The following is a 17,902-nucleotide window of genomic DNA, read 5'->3' on the forward strand; positions in this document are numbered from 1 at the left end:
ATCCGATTAAACATTTCTCTGGTCGACGAAGTGCTCGTTGAAGAAGGAGGGGGAAAAAACACGATTTCGCTAAGTACGATAAATAAAGTGTTTACGAAAAAATATGATATTCTCTTCGCACAGAAATCGAAAAGTATATCCAATATTAAATAAATACAATAAACTCTGTTTCACAGACATATAAATTCTTTTTAAGGAATAAAAGACACAAATGTGTAGGATCAACAAGTAATTCAACACAGTACCTACACGCTACGAAAATTGAAAAAAGCAAACTCAATCTACTACTTTCTGTATAAATGCAAATGCTGAATTATTTTCTCAGGAGATTACCACACGAAGAAGTATATAAATGAAAGAAATATTCGTTAAATAACCAGGTACGAATTTTGTAAAGGTTTCTTTTCTGTAGAGTTGGTATTATAGGAAAAGTAAATCAATGAATTGTGTTGTTTCTGAAAAAAACTCAGTTTGTCACATTAAGTAATTCTAAATCTTCCAAGAATAAAAACAAAATGGACGATTTTGAAAAACAGATGTTTGAAATGGTGAAATTCTAACAAAGTCAACAATTAGAACTTGAGAGAAAAACAATTGGCAATACAGAAACAAAACGAAGAGAAGCAACTGGCAGTAAAAACACAAATGGATGAGAAGCGGTTAAATTTAATGAAATACTTCGAGGAAAAACAGGAAAGAGAAAAGATGAAATGAACGGACAAATATTGGAATTGAAAAATTACATTTAGAGCAACAAAATTAGTTCGATAAAAAAATGGATTTGATAATGCAAGTTTTAATAAATAAGGACAGTGGAAAGGAAATCAGCACGGATTTTTCCCAAAATGCGATCTGGTTGATACATTCCACTATGCTCCTCAGGATGACCTAACATTTGAGGCATATTTCAGAAGATTTGAAGACCTTTAAAGATTGATTGCGATTCATGGATGGATCAAAAGAAGGTTAGTTTGTTGCTACGGAAGTTCGGGGCATCAAACATAACAAATTAGTGGACTATATTTTAACAAGTAAAAACCAACGATTTTTCATTTGATGAGGAAGTCAAACTGTTAATAGTTATACTGTACAAAGCCTTTTCCATAAAATATGGAAGTGCATTAATCTTACACATAAGGAGAGTCAGTACTATACGATTTTTGTGCCTATAGTTAATAAGCACTGTGACGATTTCAAGTTGTCATTAACTGTTGACAATTTCAAATGCCTAATATTCACAGAAGGTTTAATAGGCACAAAAGACGCCGATATAAGACGTCGTGTTCTAAATAAATTGGAATTAGAATCTGATTTGACGCTTCAGAAACTGGCTGAAGATTGTCAGCCCATCGTTGCAGTGAAGCAAGGTTCCCGAAATATAGTGGAAGCAGGTACCGCTCACATTAAAAAAGATACGCTCCAAAAATAAAGGAGACCCGCTCATCAGCAATTACCAACCAAGAGGCAAACGAAATCCTTCACAAAATTATCAGAATAAACAAAATCCTAGGACTCTTTGTAGCAAATGTGGAGGATCTCATTGGGTACAATGCATGTCAGTAACAAAGGAAAAAACTGCAAAAATGGACCCTTCACAAACAGAGAACATACGGAAATATGTTACGGTGAGAATCAGAAATAATGAAGTGAAATTGCAACTCGATTCACGGTCGGATTTATCAATTATAAATTTTCACACGTGGAAGAGAATAGGAAAGCCCACGATCACAAAGACGAATAAAGTCGCAAGATCGGTAGCTGGTGAAAAAATAAATTTTGAGGGTGAAGTATTTATTGATGTGTCACTAAAAAGAACGACAAAACAAAACTAAAAGTGTTCGTTCTATTGAACGCAACAAATTTATTCGGGACTGATTGGATTCAGGAATTTGAATTATGGGACTCGCCAATGACTGATGTTTGTCACAAAGTCAAAAATCTAACCGCAGAAGCCGACAAACTCCAAAAAGATCCCAAAACATTTCCCCAAGTTTTTTTTTCTGAAAAGCTTGGATGCTGCACAAAAATAAAAGCGAGATTCGAATTGCTGGATGAAGCAAAACCAATATTCCAAAAGCCACCGAGAGTACCGTTCGCTTCGAGGAAAAAAACTGAAGAATTGGAAAGACTAGTTAACACGGGATTTTGACATCTATTGACTATAGTAAGTGGGCAGCCCCCACCGTATACGTAAAAAAAATCTAAAGAGATTAGAGTATGCGCGGATTTCTCTACCGGATTGAATGCAGCGCTTAAGGACCATCACTATCCGCTACCAAACCCAGACGAAGTATTCGCTAAGTTAAATGGCCGAAATTTTTTTCCAAAATAAACTTAAGCGAGGTCTACCTACAAATAGCAGTAGAGGAATATAGCTCGAAACTTCTGTATATCGCAACGCACAAAGGACATTTTAAATTCAATAGATTTAGCATAAAAGTAGCACCTGCAATTTTCCAACAGGTAACCGATACTTTAACAGAATAAAAGAATACGGCTTAACATTAAAGAAAGCCAAATGCGAATTTATTTTAGGAGCAAATTAAATATCTGTGTCATATAATAGATGAGGATGGAAGGAAACACGATCCGGATATGGCCAGGGCAATAAAATATATGCCAGAGCCTTATAATGAAACTTGAGTAAAAGATAACTACATTGCAGAGTTTTTTAGAGCTCGCGAACTATTATCAAACGTTCATTAAGAACATGCATGAACTGCGCGCGCCATTGAATGTACTATTAAAAAAGGACAAAAATGAAACTGGACGCCTGAGTGCCAGTCAGCGTTTTAGAAATTAAATGATGTCCTGACGTCAGATTTATCCCTGACGCACTTCAATCCGGAACAAGAGATTATTGTCGCAACCGAGGCAAGTTCTTGTGGGACTAAGGCATGCATTCTACACAAGGTCCACTAAGCCGATCGCGTCCAAAACTTTACTGCCTACCGAGAAGAATTATTCCCAAATCGAAAAGGAAGCACTGGGGATCATATTCGGAGTTACAAAATCCCACCGATTTTTTTCACGGTCGTAAATTTAAATTAAAAACTGACCATAAGCCGCTTATAACCATATTTGGCTCAAAAAAGGTCTGCCAACGTACACATCCAACAGACTACAAAGATGGGAGACCATTCTACTGAATTACGACTTCAGTATGGAATTTCTTACATCTACGAAGTTAGGTCACGCAGACGGATTGTCGCCATTAATCCCGAAATCAAGTGAACCGCTGGAAGACGCAGTAGTAGCGTCACTACAAAGTAAACGTGATTATACACAAATACTGTGTAATACGATCAATGAACTACCAGTCACTTTGGAAGATATAATAAGGGGGTTGAAGAAGATAGTTTCATTAAAGAAACGAAACAAACAATTCAATCAGATGAATCGGCGGCGGAAGTTTACTCTATGTGCAACGAGGTACTGAAGGAGTAGTAACTCCAACTACACTACAAAAGAAAATTCTAAAGGATTTGCATACGAGACACCCCGAAGAATGAAGAGCCTCATGAGGTCCTACGTTTACTGGAAGAGCATGGACACTGATGTAGACGGCACGGTAAAGTCGTTTAAGCGCTCCCAGTACAATTTAGCCCGTGGCTTAAAACTGACCACTCTTGGTCAAGGATACACGTAGATTATGCAAGACAACTGGAGGGAAACTATTATTTAATAGTGGTAGACAGTTTTTCAATATGGCCTGGGGTATTCCGATGTAAAAGTCCATGGCACACAATTCACTTCAGCAGATTTTTTAAAGCTTCTGCGAGGATTTCAAGGTTAACCACATAACGACGCCAACCTATCATCCCCGATTGAACGGTCAGACAGAGAGGTTTGTAGACACGCTGAAACGAGCCCCGAAGAAGGTTAAAGGAACCCCCTCAGAAAAGACGTTACGACAGTTTTTACAAGTTTGCCGAATTACGCCAAATGAAAGCGCTCTATCGAAGATGTTACCGGCAGAGTTAATGTTTGCGAGGAAAATTAGTCCGGTCTTTGAGAAATTTTTTTCAAAACAGGTGAATCCGCTGAATACTACAGTTCCTATTAAGAGGTACTTATCTGGCGAAAAGGTATTTTTCCGGGTACACAAAAATAATAGTACGATGTACATACTGTCTCCAGTATGCGTTTGTTTAGAAACATACAATCCTTAAACAGTTAGCATTAAAGGCGTACTAGCAATCAAAACTCTGGAGACAGGAAATCCCATAAACAGGTTTATTGAAGGTAGATACGGTAAAAAAAACTGAAAGAAACCAAAAAAAAAAACATTGTTCAGAATACAAAGAGAAATAGTCCCGAACGAAGTTATAAAAGGGCTGAATCGGGGAGTCGTATGTAAGGAAATTAACGACAGCTAGAAATAAGGCTGAACACGTGGGTAAAGAAAATAAACAAAATTCGTAGTTAAAATGAATTAATATAAATAACATTAAGGTATTAAAAGTGTCTTTAGAAAGATGATAATACAATGTTTCTTACCGGAGATGGCTTAAAACGGCGAAGGATAATGAGAGATAAAAAAAACGAGCCATGCGGCTAGAAAGGCAGCTGAGTTAGGGGACAAAACACCGGTCAACCTGCCGGTGTCGAGTCAGGGGAAACTCTATAAGAAAAATGTCTGGCCAAGGGAAATATCTGTTTAAGGACAAAACTGAGAGACATAATAATGTGGGAACTAAGAAAGGTCCAGAAAAGGATCGAGCGGATCGTTTACATTATCGAAGGTCAAAGATTTACTCACAAGAAACATTTGAACCAAATCCGGAAACGTATCACAGATGACGAAAGACAACCTCCTGCTAAACAAGAAGAGGTAATGGACCAGATATATGACCCGTTCGACCTGGTAACACCACAAGCAGCCGGATAACGCCGGTCCTCCAGAAAAACGAAAATGGTCGACCCGGTAGAGATCAATCCCAGGAAAAAGAGCTAAACAGTCATCCCAGGGGAATGAAAAGCTCGAGAGTGGGTTGTTATGGGGTAAAAATCACCCCTTTTTCAGAACTATGGAATCAACCAGTCCTATAAATACCACTGGCTTCGAAGACTAGATGGAGACATTCATACCATGTTTAACCGCATGCTACGAACACGTTCCTCTCATACCATGTTAGTGGCTACTGTATTCTTTATGATAAATACATATTATATTTTATACACTTTACACTACTGTGGTTTCTTTCATTTGTAACCACTAGCCCGGGTCTACGACAATTACTTATGAACTCATTTCGAATTTATCATGTTCTGGATTTTACCGTATTTCTCATTTCCTTTTTCTCTATTTTTCCCAAATCTTGCTTTCCTAATCTTTTTTGAAATCCCTATAAACTGTTCAACAACTTGCTGGTGCAGCTAGGAGTAATTCCATATTGTTTGTTTCCTTTAATGCATTAACCTGTAAAATGTATTGTATATTTTGCAAACTTCTTCCTTCTGATGAGAAGAAACGCATTTTTCGAAACTCCATGGAATGAGGGTTTTCTTGTTTATTTGAACTTGTCGGATAATTAAAATTTTGTATACCTTCTTTACAGGTTTATAATTTTTTGAAAATTTGAATAAATTTTCAATAACAAGATTATATATATATATATATATATATATATATATATATATATATATATATATATATATATATATATATATATATATACTCACTGTTTGTAAATAAGTAGTTTTAGCACTAGAAAAGTGGTGGCTGAATGTTTGTTTAAAAGAGGCATTTGTCGAGGTTATTTGCGAGCACCGCTCCCGTGAGATGATGGGTAGAACTACCGACTGTCAGTCCTCAGCTTGGGAGAGGTTCTAGTCTAGAGGCACTGAGGAGTTGTGATACAACGAAACAGTAATACATGTCGATGACTATAAATATAATATATATATATATTCTTCTTATTATTATTATTATTATTATTATTATTATTATTGTTGTTATTATTATTATTATTATTATTATTATTATTATTATTATTATTATTATTATTAAAATAAGGCAGTGGATGAGAAAAGGTTACTAGACAAAAGCAAATGCAACCCTCAATCTAATATAAATATTAATATTTATATATTAATTCCAACCAAATAAAAAAAAAAACTCAATCCAACGAAAATAGAAAGTAGAGCTTGACACAAAAAGCATAAATAAAAACTGGTTTTAATTAATTTACGTTTTTCATACATTCTTACACACACACACATACACACACACACACACACACACATATATATATATATATATATATATATATATATATATATATATATATATATATATATATATATATATATATCATTTCTATAATCTTAAGTTCACATAATTTTTCAGGGAGCCGTGCCGGACAGAACATTTCATTAAAAACTGAGTATAACTTATATTGTAATCGTTTGCATAGCTAACAACAACATATGATATTATTGACACGCACAGACACGATGATTTCGGTTCAACCATTTGATTCGCTAGTCTGGTCTCCCGTCCTCTCGTCTCGACTAACAGGTGAAGGCTTACCGCTCCCTTCGCTTTTTATGTCGGCGCTATCCTCTCGTCTGTCCCTTCGCCTCCCCACCAATCCTTTGTAGTGAAATATCCACTTTCCCCGCACACATTAACAGAATAGGATGTTAACAACTGTACCGAGTTGACCTTACGGCTAAAAGATCCCTTGGTTTTTTGGAATAGTGTAAAAGAGAGCGCACTTGTTCGCACACACATACGCACAAATACACACACAAACGCACAAATACATACACAGACGCACAAATACACACACAAACGCACAAATACGCACACAAACGCACAAATACATACAGATACGCACAAATACACACACAAACGCACAAATACACACACATACGCACAAATACACACACAAATGCACAAATACACACACATACGCACAAATACACACACAAACGCACAAATACACACACAATCGCACATATACACACACAAACGCACAAAAACACACACATGCGCTCTGAATCTCACTATCTATTGTTCTGGCATTTTGTCTATAATTCTGTCTGCTTGGTGATGAAATTTAAAAAGCCCTACACCAAGATCAAATAAGATTTTTTAGAGTAAAATTTTACAAAGAAATCAATGGTAGCAGTACTTTTAAATTAGATGGTTTTTGGCCCACAAAGTTCAGATAAAAATCACTTTTATGTGACACTGTACTGGGGGATAGAAAGTTCAATCTTCATTGAGGGCGATACTAAGAATACCATTGCGAATGACTTCTAGCTGGTCAAGGCTGATGAACCGAGAGCATTCTAAAGCCGTGAAGAGTTTCGTTCAAATTATATGCAGATTACACCTGAAAAAGGTCGGATATTACATTGGTCAAAATCCTGTTAGAAAGACGCTAAAGATAAAAACAATAGTTCGAATCATACAAATAATAAGTTGTTTTTGTTCTTTCACAATAATATCCTTCGTTTATTTTTGCGTCCAAATGGATATACAAATTATTTCAAAAGGTGATAATTGGTCAAATGTCTATATATAAAGTAGTAGCCTCCGTGTGTGTATGTTTGTGTGTACAATTCTCCTACAGCCCAAACCACTGGACCGACTATGATCAAGCCTGGTATGATGATGGTCCCCCCCCCACCTCGGGATGGTTCACATCATTTTCAAGGTCAAAGGTCAGGGTCATATCATATATACTCTCCTTAAGCCCACACGATTCGATCAAACATAACGAAACCTGCTGTGATGATGGTCTGTCACTTAAGGATGCGCACACCATTTTTCGAGGTCAAGGCTATAGCCTATGTATATATACTCTCCCACAGATCACACCATTGGTCCAATCATGACCAAACCTAACATGATGATCTTCGACCTATGGGTGGTGAACACCATTTTACAAGGTCAAGATCAGAGGTGAAGGGCATATTTGGCGCGGCTCATCATAAACTCCCCACATAGGAATGGTGCACACCGTGTTGGAGTTCGCCACCTTCCCGGGAGCCGCCAATATGGTGTTGACCAATTTCTGTGAATTTGAATCTGATCACTGTTTTAAACATTTTAAACAATAGTTGCTCTTAGAAGATCCACTTACTGCAAAGGTTCCCGCAAAGCGGGTATTCAAACGTACAGCGTGAAGCGCGGGTATCTGCTAGTTTGAAATAAGAATATTAATATAAAATTCATGACCGTGATTTGTTTTCGTTTTTTATTTTTATACCTTTTTCGCTCAGAACAAGACCTATTGCCCATTGAAACGTAAGGGGCTACTATTTGGTATCATATCTAACAATGGATTGTTAATAGTTGAGAAGGGAAATGTTTGTTCACGTTACATTTGAAATTCTGTACAATCGGGGAAACAGGAAACAGGAAGGGAATTCGAATGTCTAGCAATCTGAGAAACGAAAATATTAGACTAGAAGACTTTTCAGCTCCTGGCGACCTCAACAATGAAGATTTTGCTGCTAGTCAGGTTAGTCGCGTATGTGTATGCCGAGGGGGGGGGGTACATGTCCGATGAGTTCATCAAAGCACATCCCATGAAAGTACTTGTAAAACAGGTACAAAGTACAACACTGCAACGACGGGACAGATGTTGGAGCTTAGCCGACAGTGCAGGACCTATTAGATTTGAGACTTTTTTAGGGGACCCTGTCTAAGAGTAAGGACTAACCCAGACGTGGCAACAATATCACATGCATGGGTGAATTATGTTTTGTAGAGATATAGGAGGTTGGATTACATATGAGTAATCATTAATATCTCAAACTTATGTAATGATAATTTAAACACTTAGACGACTTCTATAAGTTTACTAATATACTAATATAATTGGCAATAAAATAAATTAAGAGTTGATAATGCACTTTATTAGTATACTATTGTTTAAATATCATTTCATTAACCAATATCCACATCAGTCTTATCTCTTAAAATGAAAATCTGTATAAACCAAAACTGATTCGATGAAATTGACCGAATGAAATTATAATTATCAACGGAAATTATAATTATCAACGGAAATTATAATTATCAACGGAAATTATCATTTGCTGTACACTATTCGTCACAATTTTGGATCTGATCTGAAAATTGGAAAACTTGTTGACTAAGAGTTTGGAAGTAAAAATGGGTCCAAGGTAATTAGAAAAACTGAATATTTATTAACAGTTTTTTTTATATAAATAATCAAACGCTTTATTAATTCAATTACGAATGTTCCTACATTTTCCATGCTATCAAAGGAATTGTGCCTAATTTGCTAATTCTTACAATTCTATTAATCATTCTATTTGATTGTTGTTATTGCAAGGACGTTCACTAATCCGATTTAGCTTGATTCTATGTGAACACATTGGAAATTATTGTTGGTTTATTGTTAACTAAACATAACTTTATTTGCAAGTCATTGGTAAAGATAAACAATGTATTTTAACAATTTTAAAACATTTACAGAAAACATTAAAGTTGGCTTAATGAAGGCTTTAAATGACATTGGTTTCCTGTGCTGCACAGAACTGCACAAACTTATCTGATCATTTTAAACCACTTGACGAAACATTTTATTAGTACTTTGCCAAATGTAAACGATTCAAAATGAATCAATCTTAAATAAAATTCAATCAGAGATAAACGTCACAAATTAGATATGATGTACTTTGCCACTTTTTTTACAAAGAATTCCCCCAGTTATAAAGGCCCAGAGGCCACTCGAGGATAAGGGTTAAAGAGTTAAGTAGTCAGTGTGACAATATCATAGTAATCGTTAGAAGTGTAAATTTGGTAAATTGGATTAATTAAGGGGAACGGTTCATCAAGAACTTGTTTACATTGGACTTGAAGACGACCATATTATAGTCAGCAGAAGTTGAACGAATTAGTCTACGAAATTTTGACTCATCCACCATAGTCTACTGACATATCACCTACCGACTACCACTTTTTCAAGCATCTCGACAACTTTCTGCGTGAGAAATGCTTCAAAAACTTCAGCGATGTCAAAAATGCCTTCAGCGACTTCATCGCCACCAGAAGGCAAGAATTTTACGTTACTGACATAAATATACTTATTTTGCGTTAGCAAAAGTGTGTTGATTCTGATGATGCTTATTTGGATCAATACATTTTTGTTTGAGCCGAGATAAATTCATATGAATGTAAAAGTAAAAATCCGCAAGAACTTTCCTACCAACCTAATACATCCATCCACACAATGTTGAGCTTGGTTAGTACTGAAATGACAGATAATTTGAGAACTCCAAGTGCTGTATGTGCTCTCCGCTTATCTTGGCATTATTTCCAATTTTTGTTTTTTTTACAAATGAATAATCACTTATCAAGGCTCAGAGGCCACTCGAGGATAAGGGTTAAAGAGTGTACAGTGGTCAAAGGACAATATCATAGTAATCTTTAGAAGTGAAAATTTGGTAAAATTGGATTATTTAATGGGAATGGCTCATCAAGAACTTGTTCACATTGAACTTGAAGACGGCTGTATTGTAGTCAGCTGGAAAGCAGGAAAATGGAAGAGAGTTCCACGGGTGTGCAGCTCTAAGAAAGAAACTTTGTTCATGGAATCTTCGTGTATGTTAAGGCACAGATAAAGAGTGGAGGACATTATTAATAGTAGTTTCAGATAGACGAGTGTTTCTCGTGAATGTTTTTCTTGAAGTAAAAATGGAATCTTTTGAGATAGATGGTTTGAAAATTTCAAGCATTATGTATACAAAACATGCCTTTAATTTCTGACACTGGATTCACGAGAAAGGCGGATATCGATTTGCAATATTGGCGAAGTTAACAAAGTTGGGTGCCATAAGTATTGCCATCACAAAGTAAATAAAATCGGGAAAATGACTTGTAAAATTCAAATTTAAAATACAAAATAATAATAAAATTCTTGGTGACATCCTTTCAATGATTAAGAGTAATTTCAGAATACAAACGCATAGAAATAATACGTTATCCACTCGAGCCAAGATCATGGTGTAGCATCTGTTCTGATATTACACTTCATTTTCTCTGTCCTATGTCAGTGGAAGAGAAATCCTTCATGACTGAGAGAATTTTCATTCTTGTGCATATCCAGAGTTGCTCTTTTTGGGGCACTGGATTTTCCCCACATAAAACTCGACCTTGTGCCTAACTCTGCACTCGTAGGGAGACAAGTAAATAGGAACAGTATTTTTTTTTTATTACATGTTCACCCCAAATAAGGCAAGTTGCCACTTTGGTGTAGGGTCTACTATCAGGGGCAACAACTACTGGGGTACTATGTAGGGATTTGGGCAGCAAGATGTCGTTCACGTTACACTTGAACTGCTGCACGTCAGTACTGTTGGGGAAGCAGGGACCTGGAATGGAATTCCAGAGTCTAGCGGTTCTGGGGAAGAAACTATTGGAGCAAAAAGATCTTTTACATCTAGGGATCTCTACAGTGTGGGGTGGGATTTAGCAGCCTGTCGGGTTTGTCGAGGGTGCTCACGTCGTGGGGGCACAAGTGATTGCAGTTCGTCAGAGCATTCACCACGAAAATACTTGTAAAAAAGGCAGAGGGATGCAACATTTCGTCGATGGGACAAAGGCTGAAGCTTAGATGCCAGTTCAGGGCCTAACAGGTTTGCGACTCTCTTTTAAACCTTGTCAAGGAGCGAGAGACTAGTAGCAGATGCACCAGCCCAGGTACAGGATACTTTCGGGTGTTAGTAGTTTTCTAGCACGGTAAAGAGAGCCCACCTTTCTTGCAGCGGCCCTGGCAATGCCTTCAATGTAATTGTTTCAACTCATGTTTCCTGTGAACATTAGGCCAAGGAGTTTGAAAGATAGACTCTCAGATAAAGAGTCGTTGGCTATTGCTATAGGTGGTAGAGAGGGTTTCTTGTAATTATTAAATGAAACTAGTTTAGTCTTGGCAGCATTGAACGCGACCAACCACTTTTGTCCCCATTCCACCACAGATTGGAGGTCTTCCTCTAGTGTTTCTGCCATTTCTTTAGAAATGTATTCATTGGTCTTCCTGTCGTGTCTGCCATAGAGTGTAGTGTCATCAGCATATATACCCATCTCAGAGGCAATTTTGTCGGGGAGGTCATTTATGAATATCAGGAACAATAGAGGTCCAAGGATAGAACCCTGGGGCACCCCTGCATTTATATCATATTGTTTAGATGTACGACCGTCGAGGACAACCTGTCAGTGGTCTCGTTTGCACATTGTTCAGCAGGGAGAGAGAAAATATTTCTCCATGGGGCATCTCTAATTTATGTTATCTCGACTTGGCTCCTTTTTCATATGCCAGGTGCACTGCTCTTCTTTTTGGGGATTTATGCCTTTGTTTTTTGGGGGGAGGTGGGCAGTTTAACCGAAGTGTTGTCGCGAATCAATTCTTTATATCGATTATTCAAGACTTTTTAGAAGTATTCAAATAAAAAAAAATAATTTTATTAATAGAAAATAGGATTAGCAAATAATCAAAGTAAGTTGAAAAAAGAAACTACTTCATTACTTGTAAAAACTAGGCTAGACCTGAAAAATAGGAGCACACATCTATTTGTATCCCTAAACATCTGGAAAATTACAGGACAGGTAGAATTAACTTTTAATACAGGATAGCCCACTTAAAAGTAGCCCGATTCTAATCTTTCTTTCAGTGTTTCTTTCATATCAAGCGGACCACTTAAAATTGCCTCGATCTCACTCATCTTTCCCTAAACGACCAACTGACACAACAAGACAAGATGCACTGTTTTTTTACTAATAAGATGGCGCTACACGCCGCACGACTCACACATCACTTACACGACATGTTTACGGAAAAGAGAACAATAAGCAAACGGTTATGGCCACCACGTTCCCCGGACTTGTCACCATGTGATTTTTATCTTGGAGGGACTTTAAAACAAAAAGTTTATGCAAATAATCCTCTCACAATCTAGACCAACTAAAGGAGAACATTACCAACGTTATCAGGAGAATCACCAGCGAAGATCTACAGGCAGTATTCGCAAACGTTGTTAAACGTGCCAAGAAATGCATAGATGTCAACGGAGAGCGCTTCCAACATCTTTTATAACACTATAGGCAATTTAAATAATGCTACAGGTAAGTTAAATACTAAAAAGATATTTCTTCTCTCTACTACATTTTTCTGGGCTACTTTTAAGTGGTCCACCCTGTATTAAAGCTCGATTAGGTATCTAAACAATCAGATGTACACTAAAATTAGAAATGCAAATGATTTATTAATTTATTTATTGCGGGCTATTATCATCATCTTATTTAGTTGTTGCGACGGGATAGGAAGTCCGAATCTCTCCTCTGCATCCTCAGCAATTACTGCCTTCCATAGTTGTTGTCGTCTCACCGCGTTTTGGCCAAGTAAGTTTCTGGTCGGCTTTGGGTAGGATTGAAACCGCTATCTTCGGACAATGCTCACCTGGAACCGTAGAGATTCAACGCGTCTATCCACTGCGCCACGGGCTGACGAAGGCCAGAGGAATAGTTGGCCGAAACATCGTGAAACAACAACTAAAATAAATGAGGATAATAGTCCGAAATAAATAAATTTATTATTATTATGTGAATAATGAATTCCAATTAAAATGATATAGATAATTATTTGTTAATCAAACGGATATGACTTTTGAATATATATATATATATATATATATATATATATATATATATGTATATATAAACAAAACCAAGACTTCAAAACAGGTGTTGATAGCAACAGAAAGTGTATTTCATTTTTGTTTCCATACCAGTTCGACAATTTCAAGCATTATTGCGTTTGCAAATTTTCACACATTTGTAACTTAAAATGAAATACACTTTCTGTTGCTATAATCACCTTTTTTGAAGTCTTGATTTTGCTAATACAATATATTAATGCTCAATTATCAAATATGATACTTCTGTAGCTTAATTTTTAAGTCATTTCTTTTTGACGTAAAACTTATTAGTATATGAAAATTTACTGAATTACACGAACCCAGTAAAACTCAGTAGATTACATATAAGTTTATATATATATATATATATATATATATATATATATATATATATGTATATATATATATATACACGGGGTGTACACAAGGCTGGCTGCATAATCTACACGGTGCCCACAAAGTCTGGCTGCATGATCTACATGGTGCCCATAAAGTCTGGCTGCATAATCTAAAGGGTGTCCACAAAGTCTGGCTGCATAATCTACAGGGTGTCCACAATGTCTGGCTGCATAATCTACAGGGTGTACACAAAGTCGGACTACATTATCTACAGGGTGTCCACAAAGTCTGATTACATAATCTACAGGGTGTCCACAGTCCACAAAGTCTGATTACATAATCTACAGGGTGTCCACAGTCCACAAAGTCTGACTACATAAGGAGGAAAAGAACGTGAAAAAAAAAGCGTGACGTCTTTTCCGTTGCATCTATCGCCAAAGGCTAGTCAAAAGAAAAGAGGGGATGATTTTCGAAAATATCATTGAAAAAAAAAGCGATTCCTCTTTGTAGAAAAGTGCCCAGTTGAGGGTGGAGGAATTTATGTTTTTAGCCAATTTTTCGATACTTGTTCTCCAAAGGGTCGAGCTTAAAAACGATCCGTCGCCACTGTCAAAAGCTTTAGACATACATACATACATACATACATACATACATACATTACAACATACGGATAATATTTACATTATAGACAGGCCTGGGGGCGTGGCATTGCCCGGGTGTTTGGAAGTGTGCGTTTAGCAAAAAAAAAAAAAAAAAAGTAGCAAGCAGGTAGGCTTGAACCCGTACCGCGAAGGGGGAAAAGAACATGAAAAAAAGCGAGAGTCCACGTTACCTGGGATTGGATAAGGATTAAAGAATATTTCAGACTTCCAATATTTTTATAGTCATCGAAATCGGTTAAATCGCCTATTTTTCAATCAAATCGATTGATTAGCTGCTATAATTAGGAATCTACCGCGGTACACCAAGCGGAGACTTCATCCTTCACGACAGTGACTTAGTACACAATACATTGATGTTTATATTGCACTGTAGAGAACTTACTGTTCATTTTATAAGATTATAAGTCAAATATTATGGTTCAATTGTGCTGTACACACATTTCAAACGTGCGGTCTTTTATTAAACAACCACCTATTGAATTTTATGCCGACACTTCTGTTTGTGCCGCGATAAAACTTTTAAAATGCACTTGTGATGTTAAGCTGTATAAGAATGTTTACTTTGTTCATTCATTAATCAGCTTTTTTCGATTATCGATTTTCGATATTTATCGCTGAGAATTCTATACAAAATTTATCATAACACTTTCAAGCCACATCAAATGCATTTGCGTAAAATTTTAAAATGACCAGATATTTCGGGGTCATTAGAGAACGAACTCTCACACACACACACAAACATATACAAAAAAGTTTAAGTTAAAGAGCCAAATAATTAAAAACGTTCTTCGTAGATAAAATATAGAAGAGTCACCTTATTAATATATCTCGATAAATCAAGCATGATATATTTGAATACTAGACTACCCGTGACCCGTTGGGTCAGTATGTTATATTAGCTATGGAATTCATGTATGAGCGTGACACTTCTGACGTAAAAAAAATAGTTTTTGTGACATAACAGAAACATTTCTATGAAAGTATATTAAAATGAAAAAAGAATATAGATAGATTTCTATGGGACGTTCTGTTTATAATTGTTTTGTTCTTTTTAAGAAAAAACTTACAGCCATTGAATTATAAGTGGTTTGTCATACTTAAGGTAAATGTGCACTGAACAGATACTGTAATACTTCAAGTTAAATTCAAATTTTGATATATCTTTTTTAAATGAAACTGTTAGTTGAAAGTATAGAATAGTTAAAAACACCTTCCCCATGTTAAGAATGGCTTTTTAAATAGAAAATGCAGCGGGTAGCACAACACATAGCTTCGCTATATCTCACTCCCTATCACAAATGGTTACGTTTCCAACCCGTTTCCCTGACCAGCAAGAACAACACGCATCACTTCTAGATCTGTTTCTGACTACATTTCCCGAGGAGTGTACAACAAATGCTGACAGCCCACTCGGGAATGCTGATCATTCAGTGATAATGGTTGAAATCGCTCTAAACTCTAGACCCAAAACTGAAGAGCCAGTACTCAAAACAACAAGATATTATAAAAAGGCTGACTGGGAAGCATCAGAGATCTTATCAGAAATGCCCCATGGGGAAATATTTTTTCTCTTCCTGCTGAGCAGTGCGCAAATGACCACTGAAGTGTTCAAAACAGCAATTGAAGCACATGTTCCCATGCGGAAATTTTATAGCAAGCCCCACTCTCCTCAATGGTTTACTTCTACTTGCGCAATGCCATTGCTCAAAGGCAGCATGCATACCGCAGATTTAACCGACATAAGTCGAGTTCAAACAGACATAAGCATATAGAATCCAGAAGTAACGTTAAAAAAGAAATAGCGACAGCTAAGAGAGAATTTACTGAAACCACTAAAAAACGCATCGAAGCAAAAAAAAATAGGAACTCGAGACTTCTGGAAAATCTACAACAGTGTAGTAAATAATGGGCAATGAACAATTCCTCCACTAATCAGCAATCACGAGGTTGTTTGCTCAGTAACCGACAAGGCTAATATGCTTGCGAGCCGGTTTGCCTTAAACTCCACACTGGACCCTTCCAATCACCCCCTTCCTGACTTTCCTTTGCGGACAGACGCTACACTAGACGATCTAAAAATCACCCCTGCTCAGGTACATGCTATCATAAAAATCCTTGACACTTAAAAAGCATGTGGACCTGATCTCATCCCAGCTGTGCTATTAAAAAAGTGCTCAGCCGAAGTAGCTTCAGTTCTCTTCAAACTCTACAACAAATGCCTTAATGAATCATGCTTTCGGGGCTGTTGGAAAACTGCTTCTGTGGTACCAGTATTCAAGAATTCTGGCGAAAGGACAGACCCATCAAATTATCGCCCAATTAGCCTCCTCCCACTTTTCGCCAAAATATTTGAGACCATAATTAACCATGCTCTAGTCTTACAGATGCTAAACTTCTGACTGACAAACAATATGGATTTAGACAAGCCTGTTCCACAGCAGACATCCTCACTGTAATCTCTGAACGTATATACCATTCACTGGACAAAGCGGGGGAGAGCAGAGCGGTAGCTCTAGATATATCTAAGGCTTTTGACAGGGTATGGCATGAGGGTCTCCTCAGGAAAATCAGATCATACGGTATCACTGGTAGAATACTTAACATAATTAAATCCTTCTTAGATAAGAGAAAAATCCAGGTTGTCCTCGACGGTCGTACATCTAAACAGTGTGATATAAATGCGGAAGTGCCTCAGGAGTCTATCCTTGGACCTCTATTGTTCCTAATATTTATTAATGCCCTCCCCGACAAAACTGCCTCTGAGATGGGGGATATATGCTGATGACACCATACTCTATAACAGGCATGACAGGAAAACAAATGAACACATATCTAAAGAACTGGCAAAAACACTAGATAATGACCACCAGTCTGTAGTGGAATGGGAACAAAAATGGATGGTCACATTCAATGCTGCCAAGATTAAACTAGTTTACTTCAATAATTACAAGAAACCTTCTCTGCCACCAATAGCTATAGACAGTGACTCCAAGTCTGAGAGTACATTTTTCAAACTGCTTGCCCTAACGTTAACGTTTATCTGAAAGTACATCTTTTAGGCTCCTCGGCCTACCGTTCACAGGAAACATGAGTTGAAACAATTATATTGAAAACATTGCCAGGGCCGCTGCGAAGAAGGTAGGATCTCTCTACCGTGCTAGAAAACTACTGACACCTGAAAGTATCCTGTACCTCTATAAGGCCACCATTCGCCCATGTAT

The sequence above is a fragment of the Euprymna scolopes genome, chromosome 19, assembly GCF_053919585.1.
Source record: "Euprymna scolopes isolate OS-2025 chromosome 19, ASM5391958v1, whole genome shotgun sequence".
NCBI lineage: Eukaryota > Metazoa > Mollusca > Cephalopoda > Sepiida > Sepiolidae > Euprymna > Euprymna scolopes.